Source organism: Solanum tuberosum, unplaced genomic scaffold (genome assembly GCF_000226075.1).
Source record: "Solanum tuberosum cultivar DM 1-3 516 R44 unplaced genomic scaffold, SolTub_3.0 scf00395, whole genome shotgun sequence".
NCBI classification, from domain to species: Eukaryota; Viridiplantae; Streptophyta; class Magnoliopsida; order Solanales; family Solanaceae; genus Solanum; species Solanum tuberosum.
The window spans coordinates 20,476-38,072 of record NW_006239328.1 but is presented as its reverse complement, the minus strand read 5'-3'; the positions used below and the strand labels follow the sequence as shown (position 1 = coordinate 38,072).

General features: G+C 28.5%; 1 long non-coding RNA gene across 5 annotated transcripts; it reads left to right on the top strand.

Annotated features, from left to right (window-relative positions):
• Positions 1–5,620: 5,620 nt before the first annotated feature.
• On the top strand, positions 5,621–14,211 carry LOC102585014 (uncharacterized). 5 transcript variants are annotated; one of them, XR_001471656.1, is made up of 9 exons: positions 5,621–5,805; positions 5,919–5,978; positions 6,750–6,858; positions 9,337–9,520; positions 10,496–11,268; positions 12,830–12,897; positions 13,017–13,130; positions 13,317–13,385; positions 13,880–14,211. It is a non-coding gene; the product is annotated as an uncharacterized lncRNA (long non-coding RNA). The 5 variants fall into 5 exon arrangements; XR_001471657.1 differs by lacking the exon at positions 10,496–11,268 and adding an exon at positions 12,509–12,602 and having other exon boundaries at positions 5,623–5,805; XR_368524.2 differs by lacking the exon at positions 10,496–11,268 and having other exon boundaries at positions 5,624–5,775.
• Positions 14,212–17,597: the final 3,386 nt, after the last annotated feature.

The following is a 17,597-nucleotide window of genomic DNA, read 5'->3' as shown; positions in this document are numbered from 1 at the left end:
ACTTCTGTAAGGAGGTGTAATTTGAGCGTATCAGTAATAATAAAAGTTTTTATCAATAATAATATAATAGTAAACACTTTAATTATTAATAATAATAACATTTTAATTAATAATAATATACTAATGAACATTTTTATTAATAATAATATACTAATAAATGTTTTTATTAATAATAATACAATAATACACCTTTTTATTAATAATAATAATTAATAATGATATAAAAATAAATATTTTTAGTAATAATAACATTAATATTAATTACAGATAATTATTTGTAAATTAATGGGATTCACTTTATTGAGTTACGAAATGGGATAGTAGTGGATTCCTAAAATGCAAGTAACTAATTTGAATTATAATTAAACCCGTTTTTTTTAAAAAAAAATTGAACCTATATTCTATATATACATAATAACTATTTTTAAAGATAATACAAAAAAATATTTATCTTTAAAATTAAATTTTTTTAATTTTGTCAGGTTTTTAAAAAAAATATTTGACTATTAAAAAATATTTATTGCAGGAGAAGTAAAAAGTGTCACATGTAAGCACCATATAATTTCTAGAATTTTTGTACAATTAAAATCAAAATTAATTATTTGTATTTAATTTAAATAAAAAATCTAAATTCTAAAAACAAAATAGAAATTTAAAAAGGTTTTCAAAATTAATGTTATATACTTTAAAACTGCTTTTACAAATAACGTGATAGAACTTTAAAGCATTATCTAAAAAAAATCAATTTTTTAGTGTCATTTAAGGTTTTTCACTTTTTTAAAATCCGGATAATGTTTGTAACTTCCAAACAGTTACAATTTACAATTTTTACTTTTATTTAGTGGATAATGAATAATTAATTTTGTGGGCATTACTATATTATTTACTTCTTCAAAAGTTCATTTGGAAAAGTCAAGCAACACATAAATAGTGCACGCATTGTGTCTATGCGTTGTTTCCTTCTTTGGTGGAATCTTCTGCATATTAGGGGAAATTTGAATTCAAGACAACTACTCAAAAAGGTTATACTATTCTATTACTTAAATCTTTTGAATAAATAGTTATTTATTGTAGATTTATAATTCAAATAGGTGAGTATCAATAATTTTTTTAATGCATATATCTTTAGATAAAATATGCATACTCAATATGAACTCATCAATGATAAGCAATGAAGAGTTAGAGTTATATAACGATGAAATGTACCACATTACAAATATTTACTTCTCTTATTTTTTATTGAATTGATTGATTTTAAAGTTTTATGTTGGATTATATTATGAATGATTTGCTATTTTTTTTAAAGTTTGTTTCGTGAAAGTTATTCTTTTGATATGTAGGTTAGTTTATCGAGTTCCAACAATTCTTTGTTGAGTTTCAACATTTATTTTTAGATTCTTTTCTTAATTTGTTTTTTGGTGTTCAAAGTATGTTTTATGAATACTACTCTTTTAGTAATATATTGTGTGTTTAGCGTTTCAAATTGTATTAATCCTCAAAATTTTGCAAGTTATATGACACAACAATAAAAAAAAAACTCACTAAGATTTTAGAATGCTATTATTTCACATACCCATATATATTATTTTACAAAAAAGTATATAAAATTAATGCATTATATGATTATTTGTTTTAAAGATTTATGTTTAAAATATTCTTCATTAAAATAATGGAATAATTTCACAGCAAAACAATTTATTTATTTTTTATAAAAAAAAAATCAAACTTTCATATAAAATATATTAATACTTAAGATTAAAACTCATCATTGTATATTAAAATAAAAAGTGTTCATTTAATTATTTATAATTAAAAAAAAGATTATTTATACTTCATACGAACTCAATTCACAAATTTAAATCTAATATTTTAATTTATAAATGACATGATAAAAATGAAAAGCTAATTAGAGTATCTCAAAGGAAAATAAAATACATGCAAAAAGATGACAAAAATTTTATTCAAAAATATTATAATACATTTAGACAATCAAATAATTTTAAAACATTAATGTTAAGGTATAAATATAATTTGTTTAGGAAATAAAAATGTATGACGTAACACAATATTAAAATTGTGTATTAGACAAATTAAATTCAAAAATAATACTTTATTAGAAAATTACTTAAAATTAACGTGATATATTAAAAATTAGAAAATTAAATGATCTGTTTTAAAACTAAAATTTTAATAAACTTTAAACTCTTTATTTAAATAAAATATTAATATGAAATTGAGTAACTAACTAAATATTATCATATTTTCCCTCAAATTAATTTTCTAAATTACAATTAGAATTTAAACATGTAATTTTAAAACTTCCCATTATATTCCCGCTTATATCACTAGCTCTAAAAGATTATTAACCAAAAATGAATAAAATAATTAAAACTAGATTTCTTAAAAATAAAAATAAATTGAAATTTATTTGCAAACCAGAAATGTTTTCAAATTATTATTATTTAAATTTAAATTTAAATAGAATAAATTGAAAATATTATAAATTAATATTTTGCAAAATAGTGCCGCATGTCATCATCAAAATAATTATTGAATTTCACTTTGGATATTTGTAAAAAAAAATTGTAAAATATTTTGATTATATATATAAAATGCATCAACATACCATTTAATCTTATTATATCAAATATTTCTTATGGAATGTTAGAATTAATAAATTATTAACTTAACTTTTTATTCAAACGATATGGAAAGAATAAAGTACAAACACGTAATTTTTTTGAAGTATTTGATAATTGATCAAGATAAGATAATCATGAAATTAATAGTATCCTTAGAAAAAATTCATCCTAATATATTATAAAACTAAAAGCATAGATGATATAGTTACCGATATAATATTTTGATACGATAAAATAAATTGTGTACTAATAATATTAATTTAATGTCCTCAAATAAATAAGTTAATGATTTGTATTAATATATTAGTATTATAATAAATTAAATATATTATTAAGTGCATAATATAGTTTATTAGTTATTTTTAATTATAAAATTATTACATTTTAAATTATCTGCGCAACACGCGGCACGTATACTAGTATTCTCTAAAAAAAGAAATCTGCTTTTTATTTTTCTCCTTTATTGATTCCTTTTATTTTTTGTTTTTTTATTTTATTTTTAATTTTTTTTATTTTATGTTCCTTTTTTTTCTTTTTTGTTCTGATTATTTCTTACTATTTTTCTTCCTTTTTTATTCATTTTTTTCTCAAATCATGATATTTTTATCAATTCACCACAAATTAATTTCATATTTTTTGTCATTCTGTATTATTTTTTTTCATTTCATTTAATTTTGTTTATTTTTTTATTTGCTTCAATTTGTAATGAAACTATTGCAATATATTTATAAACTTTTATGATATCATTAATGTATGTTTCAATACTTTAGTGAGACCTCCATGATATTGTCATGGTATCATTGATGTGTACTTCAATCCTTCAGCGATACCTCCATAATATCATCATATATTGTCATGGTATCATTAAGGATTGTTTCATATAATTAATAGTGTGTCTTAGATCATGTATGATATCATCACTTAATGTGAATATACCGGTGTGGTAGCACTACGGTTTCCTTCCTTAATTCATGCACAATGCTACTCGTTCATTAATGATACCATAACAACATATACATATGTTTCTATGGTATCATTAAGGTTTCATTCATTCATTCATATATAACCAACTCATTCCTCAATGATATAATAATATGATATCATTGACTAATGAGTAGCCCTTCAAGGGAGGAACTCATAATTTTTCAATGGAGTACCATCACAACATATCATGTACTAACATGGTATCATTAAAGACTATTTCATATAATCTGTAATACTCTTCAGATCATATATGAGACCATCATTACATATGACTATACTATTGTGGTAGCACAAAAGTTTCCTTCATTCATTTATTTACAAAACTGCTCATTCTTTAATGATACCATAACAACATATTCATTTATTGTTATGGTATCATTAATGTTTCTTACCGTCATTCATGTACAACCTACTCATTTCTTAATGAAATCAACACATTATATATATAATGACTAATGAGCCGTTCTTCAAGAGAGAACTCATAATTTCTCAATCCTATCATCACAACATAGTATCATTCATAATAGTTTCATATAATCAGTAACACTCATGATACTATCACATTATATATTTATATTATCATGGTTCATTGAGGTTTATTTAGTCTTTCAATGAGACCTTCATGATACTATGACAATATATTAATAGACTCTAAGGGCTCGTTTGGTGTGAGGGATTAGAAATAATAGTGATGGGATAAGGAAATAGTGATGGGATAAAAAAAAATTATGTTGTTTGGTTGGCAAGTCCGGGATAACTTATCCCGGGATTAATAATTAGTACCGGGATAAGTTATCCCTCCCCATGGGTGGTATAGTAATCCCGGGATAACTTATCCCGAGATAAAATAGGTAAATGACAAATATGTCCCTTTAAATCCTTTTTATACATCATTTTTTACATTTATGTATATTTACATTTTTTTTAATACCATGTATAATAATATTTACTACTCCTTATTTTTATGATAATTATACATATTTTTCTATTAAAAAATTATACTATATAAATATAATTTTTATTTATGAATTTATTTGACTAATTCTTATGTTTATTTTATTTTGATTTCTCATAAATTTTCTTCTCTTTAATAAACTTAAGAGGGAAGTTCTATTTTTAAGCTAAATAAGAAAAAAGTTATATTTTTAAATACACATGGTACTTATCATGGGAATACATAAACAAAAATATTTAAGTTAAATAAAATAAAAGTTTTATTTTAAAAAATGAATAACTAAAGGTCACAAAGAAATATTTAAAAAGTTTAAATAAAGTGCAGGGTAATTTTGTAAACAAACAACTTGTTCTTAAAATTTATCAATATATATTATTTTGAATATAACAAACCAAACACTCAATAAGAAATAATCCCATGACAACTTATCCCATCATAACTAATCCCAACATAATTTATCCCAACATAACTTATCCCATCATAACTCATATTCAAACCAAACGACCCCTAATGGTATTATTGAGGTTTACTTTATTTCTTTGATCATACCTTCATAATAGCATCACAACATATCAATATATTATCTTGGTATCATTCATGAAAAGTTCTTTAATCCTACTATGTGACCTACATGATGCCATCACATTATAGCTGCATACATACTTTTATGATATCATTGATGTTTGGTTTGTCCTCAACGATACCAACCACAATATTATTATTTATATATATTGCCATAGTACCATAGAGGTTTGACCTTATTCTTTAATAAGAAGGAAAAAAAATAAGAAAAAAAACAAAGAAAAATACAAGGTATTGTATTATATATATATATATATATATATATATATATATATTATTACCCTTTTTAATAAGTGAACAAGGGGTGAATGAACACTGCTATCATTTGTTGTACTAAAAACATTGTGAATGGTACATTATATTGGACCATCTGTTAATACGTGTACTTTTGTAAGCAAACCACGTGTACTGAATTTCTGGTCATCTTCTCCATCCTAGTTATTAAGAAAAAGTACTCTATACTAAGTCAGCTTATTGTGCATCTTCATCTTCACGGAAGGCCTTGGCATGTCCACTGAAACTTTAGACATTATTCCCACAGCCTTCTTTCAATCGTTGATGCTTAGGGTTTTTTCTACTATTCTCATAAGTTTTGTCTCAAAAATTTCAGTGGTATCTTTGATTTTTACTTTTTGAATTTAGGTCTGATTTTTCATTCAAATTTGCTCATCTATTTGGCCTTTGTGTTGTAATTATGTTACATGCACTGAATTTAGATTTAACTTAATGTTGTTTTGCTCCTTCGTATCTTGCAGGGATGAAGCATAGGAAATTCAGATTCAAAAAATCTACTCAATTTCTCCATTTCTCATAGGGTAAGTTCGTGGTTTCCTTATCTACAATTTTGATATTGAAAACAAATTACACTCTTTAACTATGCTTCTTATTCTCGAATTCGATTGTAAGAGTCTGTTTACTTTTTCCTTAGCATAACATTATACTTGCTCATATCCGACTCTAAAAAATATTTTTTTTTCCTTTTGTGGGTCTCAAATTTCATCAGCTTCTTCATGTATCAAACATTATGGAAGTTGCTACATTTCTCTATCTTGCTGTTTATCTTAGCCTTTTGTGTTGTTGAGACTGCACTCTCATTGTTTATAATAACCAAAAAAAATTGGGTTGCTTCTGCTTCTACTGAAGTTCTGTATACATCTCAACTATTTTTCTATTTTCTCATAAATATGTGTAAGCTCACTGATGGAGCATGGTCTCTAATGGTGAACATGTTTGCTGCTCCTGTTTTCTTATTCATTGACAATTCTTAAAAAACTTCTTAAAATACTTGGCTAATAAATATTGATGCACCTAAGGTGTTCGATAGTATGACAAAGCACTAGACTATTTCAAATTTTCTTATTTTTCTCATTATGTTTACTGTAACATACTCCTCTGCCAATCAACAATCTGTAAGTTACATTACTTAGTTTTATTGGACAAGATTAGTAGACAATATGTGTGTTATTTGTGGTTATGACCAAAATATTCATTTGAGATGTGTATAATTTGTTTGAATGTGGTTCAAATTATATAGTACATGCCTTTTAATTAACGACTCTTTGTGGCCCTATCTGATTGGTACGTAGGAGGGCAAAAAGAGGCAAGAGAGGCTCACTACAACTCTCAAGAGTTTGTGTCTCAACCTCTTCCGAAATTTGTGTCTCAACCTCTTCAAGCTCCATTTATGTGAAACTGGTGAGTTTTTCCATTTTTCTATTCTTTTTCCTATTGTTTTTCTTTTTATCCCAATTTTGTGTCCACCAAAAATGTAGAATATAATGTGTGACTTTTAGAAAAAAAAAACAAATAATGACTATTACTTTTGACAAATTGAGAACTATTTACAACGGGAATGTCCACGAAAAAACGACGAGCGTTGCATACCTTGAAGGAAGGTGGCAGGTTCTATCGTTTTTGCTAAAAAGTTTGGATCCCACTGCTTGGGTTAGTTGTTGAACTTTCTTCATGACTTCCCCCTGTTTTTCTCACCTTTTCAAAGTGTGAAATTTCCTGTTGATGGATATGTGATTGTAGTTTATGGCTTGAGAGCCCTAAGACTTTTAATTCGGTTCTCTAATTTCACTAATGTAATCGTAGATAGTAATTTACAGAAATGCATATACACTTCAATCAACTTAGTCTTAATCAATTACCTGAAGAAGTTGGTAATTTGTTTTAAACATCATATAATGTTGATAATAGGGATGATCGAAACAATATATTAGGTACAATGTATTCTAACTTAAAAGGTCATAATTGCTTCACTATTACAAGGTATTCAATTGTGTTTAAGCTGAAAATACATCTATTTACTTGTAACAATGCTTCACCTTTTCTGTCTCGCTGCTTTTATAATACTCCTTTCGTTTCAATTTATTTTTCCTATTTTGACTTGACACGAAGTTCAAGAAAATATAGAAGAATTTTGAATTGCGTGGTCTTAAGGGAAAGAGACATTCTTTTTGGGACTAAAAGGAAAGTAAGACAAATAAATTGAAATGGATGGGGTAGTTCTTCTCTGTAAGTATCACTTATGTAATAATAACTGTTATGTTCAGTTTTTCGAAGGTAATGAGGCATGAAACATAAGGGAGATTTCATAAACTTACTCTAATTTAGACATGAAACGTAACTTTAGTTATTTTGAGAATCCCCAATAGGCTTAGAGATTGAATAAAAGAATTTGTAAAATGATGATGATAGTTGAGATAATATTTTTTGAATATCTGAGTGCTTTTTATGGAAGAGGAAGAAATTATTGTAATAAAATTTGACATGTTATTTCTAATCTGTAAAGAAATGATAATGCAAAAAGAGGAAAAAAAACAATTCTTTGATAAAATTGAATCTTTAAGCATATAATTCCTTGGTAACTTTTCTAACTGATCCTATTAAATCCTAAAATGTTCCAACTGTTGAAAAAATAAATAAGGGAAGAAAAGGTAAAACAAATTACTATCATTTAAGTCCTGAGCTAATGTGTAAGATCGGTGGGTGGATTTCCATGTTGTTTATCCTATGTGGTAATAGAAAGTTCTTCCCTCAAGTTTCCAGGTTAGGTTTATGTTCCCTAGAATAGAAAAACACAATTGGATATAGTTGGTGATTTTTGTATTCTATGGTGATATGAAGCTTACATTTAATTTGTCTTTTTACTCTCCTTGATTCAGTATTTTCATATCAATAAGTGCTATGATATGTTCTGCTTTTAATTCTACAAAATCATTCATCCATAATTGCATTTAATGTCATTTGAATTCCCGTGGAGTTGATGTGAAAAATGTAGCTATAACATAGAGGAAAGAACATATTGATGAAAACACCTCTGAAGTATGAGCTTAGTTTTCATAAGCATCTCCTCGATACATTTGTGTTTTCAAAGACATTTATAATTTTTGGATTCAAGTCGTCTTTGGCAATGCCAACATAAATCGCCTTGGATTTCTTAGCTTATTTGATGTCTGTATGTCTGTTTCTCCCTACCTGTTCCCAAATTAGATACCTTCCATCACATGTTTCTAACAATATGTTAGCTACAAAGTACATGTCTTTTGAATAGACAAATATTTTAGGGAAACTTACATAAATATACTGTATTAAAAAATATTTACCATTTATAGCAATAACATTTTCTTTCACTTGATCACTTTTAATACATTTATAATATAGTTTTAATACATATTACAAAGAACAATTTATTATTCACATATAATACAAATTTTATTGATGGATAATACATTTATCACACATTTTAATACACTTATAAACAATGTGTCAATTTCTCACCAAACAAGCATAATATATTTAAAAAGAAATGGTTATAATACATATATATTACATACATAATTCACTTTTAATACATATTGCAGATTTTATATTGCATACATAATTCACTTTTAATACATTTTGCAGAATTTATATTGCTTACATAATTCACTTTTAATACATATTGCAGATTTTATATTGCATACATGATTCACTTTTAATACATATTGCAGTTTTAACATAGTATTGCTATGTATTGGTAATAAATAAAAAGTATCGCTAAAATCAGTAATTATTTATTATAACGTACACATCCAAGTAATTTTTCCAATATTTTATCTAGCTTAAGTGATGGTTTAACAGCATGGTGGATTTTTTTATCAATTCATATTAAGTCTTCATTCACAGTGATGGTAAGAGGCTCCCGGTGACCAAAGCGATGGAACTCTTGGAGTAAGGGTACACCTTTGAGATTATTGTTCTTTTAGCAATATCTCAAAATCTTTACAGCTGCTCAACAATACAATACATTATAACTGGTGATGTTCAGGCTCACGAAAAGAGAGCAATTTGATTGCTACACCCTTTACTGGTAAGTTTGATACTTTTGTTGCTCTCTACGTATAGACTAGACGACTAAATTTGCTCACTGAGGATTGATTGGAAATTAATAAAGAGAAGTACGATATTTATTCCATCTCCATAACAAAAGATTCTCTTTCAACTATTTCATGGAACATAGTAATTATGAACATAGTATGAGACCTACTGATTTTATTTTTTTATTTAAAAAATGTGTGGAAAAGGATTTTCAAATATTAATTCAGCTTTGAATTTGTCATTGTGTACATGACTTAACTACTAAGAAGGAAAAGAGGATATGAAAATTTCTAACTTTCTGTTGAGTCAGGCAGTGTGCAACTGGTCAATTAAATCTTCTACTGCTTTCTGAAGAAGAAAATATTATTCAAAATAAAATTTCTGTAGCAATGAGAAGTATTGATCATGTACAGTTGATGTTGCCAATGTTCTTATTACTGTAAGTTAATAATTTTTACCTCTATAGGAGTGATGAAACAACACACTTGTGTTATATTTCAGCTTCTTCAATTCCTGTAAAAAATTACATGCAACCTATACAGTTATGCTGATTCAACTCCTTTGAAGTTATAATAAGAAACTCTGTCATGAGTATACTTTTGCAACAAACATGATTTTTTTTTGTGTGCTTATTTTGTGCTCTTTGTATAGAACATATCAATTTGTGTAGTTTATATGTTTTCGGACCAAATAGTAAAAGTTACACTTCTGAAGTTTATACGTTGTAGATTGGTGGTTGTTAATCATTATGTGTTTAGGTGCTTTGTCTGTATGGAACTGTTAGTCTCCCACTTTGACATTGTAAAATTGTACAGAGTTATGTCATGATAGAGTAAGACTAATAGTACATGAATGATTATGAGATGATGGAAGCAATGATATGTGTAATGTTTTATGATTTTGTAATTTATGTTGATTGTTTCTCTTAGCTATGCTTTTACAAGAATTTCTATGTTCTGTTATTCAGGTCACGATATATGATTTATTTATCACATTACGACGAATTGAATTTATCAACTAGGGTGGCCACCTCAATGAGTATTTTCACAAAAAAAAGGGAAATGAGATGAGAAATTCAAGAACAATAGGCATCTCCATGTTTCCATTTGAGATTGATTGCATCATCTCAATTTAGTTTCATGTTTCTTTGTTAGAGAAGAAATTATTACTAGATCAAAATCTGATTAAGATGGGCAAAAGGTGTTTGACTTTGTACTTCTGCTACAATTGTGTGTGCTGCTTTCATTTATCAGTTTCTACATTTTGTTTAAGAGATTGTAATTTTGTTTTGGATTTGTGGAATGCCTATTATTACCTATGAAGGCATTATAACTCAAGTACTTATTCAACGTACTTTTACATGTGTAGTAATTGTGGCTTTATGCATTCCTTTCAACTTTACCATGTGTTACAAAGCATCCATCATGTTAAAATGTAAAATGTTGGGCCCGTGCTGAGTTATATTATATAAGCCATTAAGAATAGGACAAACACGGCAATATGACATTGTACAAAAAGCTATCTGAATTGTACCTAAAACTTGGGTTTTTTTTAATTAGATTAGATATAATAGTATTTGCCCTTCTACAATGACCACTTGTCTACTCCAAAATGTCCTTAAACATGTGTCGATCTAACAATTTTTGGAGGGGTATATTTGTCACTTTAACCACATAAGCTCCATCTTCTCTAAAAAAAACCACAGCCGTTGTTCTCTTCTCCATCTTCATTTATTCATCGGTATGGATATGGATTTCTATGCACTTTTACTCTGTTTGTTTTAGGATTTTTTAATTTTCTTGAATTTTATAGGAACTTCAGTTTCATGGTAAGTGGTTTATTATTTTATGCATGTTATTTTTGAATCTTTGACATCAAATTTCATAACATCCAAAATTATGGTATTACTTTCACTTTGTTCATCAGCTGATTGATGTTAGATTCTATCGTTTTGTTCTTCTACTTCTTCTTTTAGTTGTTTTCGTACATGCATGTGCTCAACTGTCACTACATTATGTTGTTGTTTTATTTATTTATTATTTGAGGATTTATTTTTGGTGTACAAATCAAGTTTTCATGTCTTTTCATTGAATATATCAAAAGAAGTTTGTATTTTTAAATTATTCATATTGTGAAAAAGTAGAGAGTTTTGGTTTATTTGACAAAAGATAAATTTATGTGTTCTTGTTCGTACAAATTTATATATGTGATAAGTTTTTGTTAGAATTCTCACAAGGTACAAGTATGATCTTTCGAAAGTCATTTAAGAACTTCAACTAATTAGCGCCGTAAAATGTTAGCTTTTTCCCTGTTATTCTTCTGGATCTCTCTAAATTGTTTTGTATTTTAAGTTTCTTTTGTTTTTTTATGTGTTTCTGCTTGCTTTTCTATTATGCATATAGTTGATTGTGATATCAATTTTTCTTTGGTAACAATGGCGATTATTGATGACACAAATTTATTTTTATTAGATTTTGAATTTGACAATCGACTTCCCCATGTGTATGGTAAATACATATTGATTATAATAAATTTGCGATTACATATGAATGAAGCCGGAAGGGAAATAATAAATCGAAACAAAAGGCCTTAAGAATACGTAGATTCATCAAATGAACTTTATATAAGCCTCCTTATTATCTTTATGAGAAAACCAGATATTAAGAGTAAAAAAAAATTACCCTTTCGTCTACTTTCTCAAACGCTGGTAAGGTTTCCATAAGTATTGAACATGTTTGAGGACGAACAATGCATTAAATTGTTATAAAAGCCTTACAAAGTATGCTCTACGTTTGGCCTCTACTGAATAAGCATAGTCTCTTCCTCTTTCTACTAAACTATTGTGTAGACTTCAAAGTCCAAGTGTTGTTCATGTTTATTACACACTAATTAATGTTCTCCGAGTTCTTTTGTTTCAAAATTAAGTTATGTGTTAGTTAACTACTCTCGAGTGTGGATAAAACTGTTATTGAAACGATAGGGACAACAAAACGAAAAGTGGGATTAGAGGTACAACCAAAACGGAAGGGGAAGCAACATAAATTGGAGCACATGAAACGATAGGACAAAAGAAGGTCCTTCTATATGATTTTTTGTCAATTTGAATTTACGGATACGTCACTTAATCTATATATCAATTTAGTCCTAAATTTTTTATTTTGTTTAGAATTAACAGATACCCAATATAATGGCCACATAATTGACATGACCATTTTTAGTTCAATTTGCTTATTTCACATGATTAATGGTATTTTTATCCCGGCTGGGATTGAAATTCTGCTTTATGTCTCCCTATGGCCAGGCAAATGTCATGTGAAGTATTCATGTAACAAGTTATGCAACTAGCAGACGAAAGAAGCTAAGCTACAGGTGACCTGTTGCTCTATCTCTCTATGGTGTTTAATGTATTCTTAGATGATCATTTTGTGCCTATAGAAGAAGGAATACTTGGACCTTCACAGTCTCTCTGACTTTCCATTAACTTACAGGCTGAGTTGGATGCACTTATGTACAAAAAAAGTCTGTCTAGTTCGTGTGCGCGGTCCTGGTGGACGTTATGATATTGGCGTAGGTGGAGAAACTGAAGTAGTTAGTGCCAGAGGGTAATTTAATTGCTTACTGGCTTGATCTCTACTGAAGGATGCATTTGAAAGTTCAAAGAATTGATTTCTTGGCAGAGTTGTCCACTTTTCAGTTATATGTTTACTGTAACTAAGATGATTGCTGAAGTTTAAGAAATTCCAGTTGCTGCTGCTAGATTTTTTGAAGTATGCCATTTTCACTTTCAGGAGAGGAAGTGGGGGACATGGTTTCATTAGTGGTGCTGGAGAGACAGAATTGCAGCTTCAGTGGCAAAGGTTTGTTACTGACCCTGATGTACTATAATTTTGTTAAACGTTTTTTGTGGATAGATAAAGCTGGAAAGGTTTCAGTCTGTCAGTTGAACATGTAGAGAACTTCTTATGCTAGAGAACTCTTAAGTTATTGATTATAGGAACGAAATTGGTAAAAATCGAACGAAATAAACATTGAGGATGCATTTATCCAGCCGCCCAGCCCAATTAGCTTGCTGTTGAGGCATAATTGTTCTTATTATTTTTCTAGGGAAAGCGGGATAACAAACTTTTTCTCAAATCAACTAATAATTGATTGTGCATGTTTTTGTGTACGCAACTCTATTTTTATGAGTTCATGCATTTTTTTGGCGAAACTTTGCTTTTGGTGTTACAATGGTTCTTTCTCCTTTAGGTTGCTAATCTTTCTACCGTGTCTTTCCTTTTAAGTTCTTTCACATTGCTAAAGAGCTTTTTCCTATAAATTTCACCTTAATGTGTTTTGTTCTCCTTGACAGATTGAAATTTTCCACGTGGAGGCACAAATGATAACTTCAAATGACCTGCAAAAGTTTTGTGTGCTTGAGTGTTCAGGATGTAAGCAGAAAAAGCTTATAAAAGACAAAAAGGAGTTTGAATGCACAGCGTACCATCAACAGGCAACATTAGTGCCTCGATAATATATTTTTCCTGTATAGATTTCATTACAACAGAATATATCGCTATCATATGGCTGAAGGCACATTCACATTACACTAAACAATGTCGGTTCTAAACTATATAACTTTGTATTACTTGCGGTTAATATGTTTTGAATACTTGATTGACTTGATAGTATTACTTTCGTTTATATGTGTTGATATTTGATCACTTTATTTTACTTATTATTGAAACAAATACATTGATAGAGTAGATGAGAGTAAGCAGTAAACACCTTTTACATTTAACTGATTTGTGCGACTCCACACATTGGATGAATACTATATATCTTTCCTCACCATGATTGCAGGTATACCTTCCAAAGTGACCTGATTGATGGTAGTGGGTCGATATCAGCCTTAATTTCTGGAAATCTGGCTGAAAAAATGGTCTCCATGACAACTGAACACATATTTGACTTAACTTGTGTCGAGGTTACCCTTTATTTAAATGTGTTAGTATAATTTATATATGCTTTTAATTTACTAATACTGCACCAATAGTTAATGAGAGAAACATCAAAAGGTCAAGCGTCTAAGCACAAGTCAGATATTATTGGAATCATCTGATGCTCTACCCGAATCTTCAAGCTCTGGGTCCAAAATTGAATCATCCACACCAGCAAAAGGGCTAAAAAGATTGGTCTACTTAGGTACCTACAATTGAAGCTTAGATGAGACTTATAAATTGACACGATTGAAATATAATGCAACTTATACTCTCTTTTCATATAATTGGACTTCTCTGTATTGTCTATGATTGCATGAAGTATCTTCCTTATTTTTATTACTTTTGGTGACTGCAAAGGAATTTTTTGGGGATTATCATCTGGTACAACTATACTCAGTAAGGAGACCCATCACAGAGAACTAATAAAGATGTTATTCAGCTCTTTTTCTGCTTGCCCAGGTTGGAAGTTCGAACTGTTTAAGTTGATAAAACCAAATTCTAGCAGAACATGTTTTTCATCTTGGTATTAACAGGGTATTTGTTAGCTATTAGTGTCTGTTATTAGATATTTATCTAAAGGTAGCAAGTGCACATACTGTCGCTACGAGAACTTCTATTTAAGAGGTAGTCAACCTCACTAAAATTTATCTTGAATCTAGACTTTTGGCTTGAACTTCTGATTTTCTTACATGTAGGACAATATTTATATCTCTTTAGCTTAAGAGTTTTTGATAAAGATACTTGGTGCATGTATCAGAATGCAGTTGCTTCATATTTAATTTGTAGCATTTACATCCTTGGGGTAAAATCACTTCTAAGAGGAGTCGTCTATGTCATTAACTAAAATTTTAGGTACATTGTTATTAGGATGAATTTCCGTTTGTTATTAGGATGAATTTCCGTTTGGTACAAACTGCGGAGAAAATCATTTACACAATCAAGAGCTACTTCATTTTATATTCTTCTGTCTTAGTGACCCGGTGTAGAGTAGAATCAAAGCTTGCTGCTGCTTCAGTCATGCGCTTATCTTAATTTTCTGCATGTTTTAATAGTTGTTGGTAGTGATTCAAGTTATTTTGGCCAACAACTTGATTTCCAGATTAGTAATTTGCAGTCATGTCTTGGTGCTGAGCTTCTGATAAAAATGTGATAGTTTCTCCTACGTTTTACATCGCTTGGTTGAGTGAAACAGTAAGTCAGTTGTTTCATATGTACTCTATTTGTTCACTTCAACGTTTCTTATGTAAATTTGATCATTGTACTCTGGACAACCTGTTGATGTATTGTTTCAACTCTCTTATGCTACCTTTTGGTCTTTTGAACTTGCGTCTATGCATATGACTGTTGTGCTTTCATTTCATGTGGAGGTACCTATTATTGGCTTTACAATGAATGCAGACCAGTTAAGAGGAGTCATTCAATATTTCCTTTAGAAACAGTTCATATGTGATGGATATTTGCCCTAATCTTTTGACATTCTATTTTTTTTTTCATTCCTTTCTCCCTCTACAATGAGATATAAATGCACTTTTTCCTCGTAATCATGTTGCTTACAAAATAAAATACATCGGACATTGCTATATTCTTACAAAATGTATACATTTGTTTCAATTTCAGGTACCTCCCCATGATGCCATTTTTGGAAGTATAAATTATAGGAACCACATATTATAAGTACTAAATAACATCATATCCCTTCTAGTTTTCTATTTACCAAAAATCTCTTAAAAATGATGTTTGCGGGATACATAGTGTTGTGCACCGGATACATTAGGTTTGATACATTCCACATAGCGGGATACATAGCGTTGTGCACGGGATACATGCGGGATACATAGGTAAATAAGGGATTTTTGAATTTTTTTAAATAAGTAGGGATAGGTGGATATTAAGGTAAATAAAGAAATGTAGTTAAGTAATTTGTCCTTTTTGGAATGCAGAAGATTGGTTGCCAAGCATGGGCTTTTATTCAAATTTTGAATTTTCATAAGCTATGAGCAACAATGCGAGCAGACGATTTAACTGGACAACATACATCTGTTGTACATACGATTAATAGTATTTTATTATTAAAACATGTGTACCAACAGTATTAGACTCGATGCTCAATTGTTTTCCTTCTCATCGTAACTTACAAGTTACAACAAACTCAGCTTTAACATTTCGATATTTTCCAATATGATTTTCAATTTCATGTCTTGCTAATTTGACGGTGTTGGACCCGTGCTCGCCCATCTAGTTACTTATATAGATTTCTGCTTATTCAACCACTTTGAACTCTGCTGCCCCTCATTTCAAAACTAAATTTTCCAATTTAATCCAAACACCTCAAAAGTGCTTCAATGCTTACCCAAAAAATGGACTCTTTTGTTGCTCAATAACATAGTAGATTATAATTTCTTACTTTCAGCAGAAAGCGATTATATTTTCTTTGTCAGGTCGCATTTGGAGTCTGTGTGTTCTGTGTATCAGGAGTTAATATCTCAGATGGTCACTCAACTTTGAGTTGTTCACTTAGAAAGTCACTAAACTTTGAGTTGTTCACTTAGAAAGTCACTTAGCTTGGTTTTATAACTCAAAAGTCATTCAACTATTGGTAGTGTTTCACTTAGAAAGTCATCCAACTATTGATATTTCACTTAGAAAGTCACCTAATCAATTTAAATAATTTTTCATTAAATTTTATTTTAAACTATTTTTTAAAGAAATAATACGATGTCTATTTTAATTATCTTATTGACCCACTCCAATTATTTAATTATAGTTTTTCTGAAAAAATGTAAAACAATTAACCCAAAAAAAAAACATTTCCGTTCTAGTAATTGTATGACTGGAATTAAATATGTTAAAAAAATTATTTTTTATCTAAAAAATAGGAGGTTGAAATCGATAAGAAGTAATAAGAAAAGCACATAGTAGCAGTCTTTTACTATTTTAAAACAAAAATAGGTAAAAACAAAAACTATATTTCAACAAAATTCAATTAAATAATTAAAATAAACATCTTATTATTTTTCTTTAAAAAATAGTTTAATTATTTTTTGTATTTTTACAAAATTTAATGAAAAAATTATTTAAATTAATTGA